Source organism: Rhagoletis pomonella, unplaced genomic scaffold (assembly GCF_013731165.1).
Source record: "Rhagoletis pomonella isolate Grant_MI unplaced genomic scaffold, Rhpom_1.0 Rhpom_scaffold_00010, whole genome shotgun sequence".
NCBI classification, from domain to species: domain Eukaryota; kingdom Metazoa; phylum Arthropoda; class Insecta; order Diptera; family Tephritidae; genus Rhagoletis; species Rhagoletis pomonella.
Window position 1 is genome coordinate 13766743 of NW_023458564.1, and position 3127 is coordinate 13769869.

The window sequence follows — 3127 nt, forward strand, 5'->3', positions numbered from 1 at the left end:
GCATTTCTGAGCAAAAATAAAAAATACGCGTCTCCTTAAATTGTTCAAGGAACAGTCCCTGTGAGTTTTATCGCAAACTTAAATTCACTTTCCCCCGGCCTGGATGATTTGAGATGGAATGAGTCATATGTAAGTAAAAAATTTTAGCTACCATTTTTAGCCACAACGACTTTTTTTAGCTCATTTTTAGCCCTTTTTATAAAGGAATTTGGCTACCACTAAAAATTATGCGCGGCAACACTGCTTGTATTATTTCCCAGCCGCCCCTCGGTTCGACTCGGAATAGCACTTGCACGTTACAGCTGAAGTCCAAATTGCCTAGCATATAATCTGTCGTCCTACTTAATTGCATTTGATTTATGATCAGCCCATGTCCGAAGTGTCTAGTCCTCAAAAGACCTGACTCTCTGTGTCTGGCCGCTGATTTCATAGCCACTTCTTTCAGGTGGAGATTAAAAGGAATTAATTAGAGCTTCTGCCGGACAGGATCTTAGTGCTCCTGTTACTCCTGCGCTTGCTGCCCTTTGTATACTTCTTAGTTTGCTGACATTATATTGTCAGCTTAGGCCGGGCCACCAAACCAAGGCGCGTATGTTAGAATTGGTCTTATGATCGCGGTATACATCCACATCACAAGTTTAGAATTTAGTCCCCAGTTTCTACTGAAGATTCTCTTGCAAGTGTAGTATGCTATGTAGGCCTTCTGTCTACGGAATTCGACATTAGTTTTACAGTGAAATTTGTTATCCAGCACGACTCCAAGATACTTTTCGCGGGGGGATAATGAGAGTGCTTTGCCGTCTAGGGACGGTAGCTTGAATTGTGGTATTTTGTGTCTGTTTGTAAATAAGATAAGTTCTGTATTGTCTGGGTTCACATTTAAGCCGCTTCGCGCAGCCCAGGCGTGTAGCCTTCCCAGAGTTCCTTCAATAATTTCGCCAATGGTAGAGAGGAATGGATCTGTGGCTGCTATTATAACATCATCCGCATACGCCACAACTTTGACTCCCCCTCTATTGAGTTCCAGCAATATGCCGTTCAGGGCTATCACCCATACCAGTGGCGAGAGTACTCCGCCCTGTGGAGTGCCCCTGTTCACATGATGTATAATAGAGTTAGCCCCATTTGTTGCCTGAATGATTCTATTGACTACCATCGATCGTACCCATCTACAACACTGTCGTCAACACCAATATCTGTCAAAGAGTCTATGATTGTGTCAACCTCAATGTTATTAAATGCACCCTCGATGTCAAGAAATGTCGCCAGAGTATATTGCTTAAAGTACAAAGATTTTTCCATTAAGCTCTATTAAGCTTCACCTAGCAGCGATCTTATATAAATGTCGAGAGGTCTTTCCATTGTTTCAAGTACAAAGGAGGTAAGGCTTAGGGGTATAACATCTTCTGCTATTTCGTGGTTTTTCCTTCCAGGCTTGGGTATAAACACGACTTTTACCCTTCTCCAGCTTTTAGGAATATAGTACAAGGTAATAGTAGCCTTAAAAATAGTCTCAAGTAACGGTGCTATCTCTTCATTCACCCTCTGGAGCATTGCTAGGATTACGCCATCAGGTCCAGGGAATTTGAAGGGAGAGAAGCTGTTGCTAGCGTAAATAATCTTTTCCATGCTCACGATCGAGTTCAACAGTATACTGCTTGTTGAACCAGGTCCAATTGACCACGAAGTGCACGAAGTGGGTGGATGTCGAATACATCCTGGGAAATGGAACTTGACTAACGTGTTTAGAGAATCACTAGCTGTATTCGTCCACACCCCGTTTTCTCCCTTAATGAGTGTGATATTTGTGTGTTCTTTTGATAGCATTTTGCTGAGCCAGGCTAGGTCTTTCGAGTTCTCTATAGAAGAGCAGTGAGATTGCCAGGATTAAGTTTTAGATTTTCTCGAGTGTGGCATTTTAAGAAATGAACCCAAAGTTTTCTCACCCTTTGCGTTTCATTTAAAATCGAACACGAAAAGAGAAAGGGCAATCAAAACGAGATCACCATAACATACCGAAGTGGTGAAAAGGCTTAGATTTGGTGCAAGTGCTTCAGTTTACGATAGAATTTATATTAACAGGTCTATTCTGCGCTGGTAATACAAATGTTGTAACCGGTAAATAAAGTTCCTCCAAATTTTTAAACCCTTTTCGTATTCTGTTTACTCTTGTAACCGGTAAATTTCGGTACCATCTCATGATGCCAGATTTCTTCATAGCTGAATTGCTGAATATTTTAACTGCATTACCAACATACCTAGAATCGCGGTGACAAGAACTGGTAACATTTTTTGGTAATAAAATTTTCCGGTTACAAAATCTTCGGTAACGTGCAGAATAGACCTGTTAAAGAATTTTTCTATTTAAAGCAACAAATTAAAATCTTTATAGGAGCGGTTTGCTCATAGAGCACTACTGCTCTGCATATAACAGAGAGCGACGTCGATAACCATGTTTAACTGGAGGTTACAGTTAACCAGAGATGGAAAAAACATACCTAACAGGCTAACCTAATATTCGCGGCTTGCGTTTTGGTACGCATGCCGTCGAATTTGGTTTTTTGCGTCACCCGAAATTGACTTGCATGCGTTTGCATTTGATTTCATTGAGCGAAACGTCAAATCAAAATGTCACGCAGAACAAAAATTGGAATTTGATTTAGCTTCACACGCACGCCGTTCAATTTCGGTTGATCTCATACAAGTTGCATGTGCATGAGAAATTTTTGACAATAAATTGGCGGCGTGCGTGAATATTAAGTTAGCCTGTTAGGTCCGTTAAACGTCCCAGTTAAACGTCATTACTGACATTTTACCTCCGGTTTGTGTTAACCGGATATTGAACTGCCCTTTGTCAATTGTTGTCGTTTGACAACGTGAAACTCCCTGCAGTGCGTTGGACATTCGGCTTCAGCGTTCTACGCAAAAATCTGAAAATCTGAAAAGTGCTCTAGCAACGTTACAAAAATTTAAATTTCCTGTGCATTCGTCTTAAGAGCGTTCATATATATACATATATGTATGGATATTAGAGTGGTTCAAAAAAATTTTTGTTGGAAATTCATAAACGCTACCTCAAACAATTGTTATTTGTGGTGAAAAAAAAGAGAAACATCTTTTTTTATAA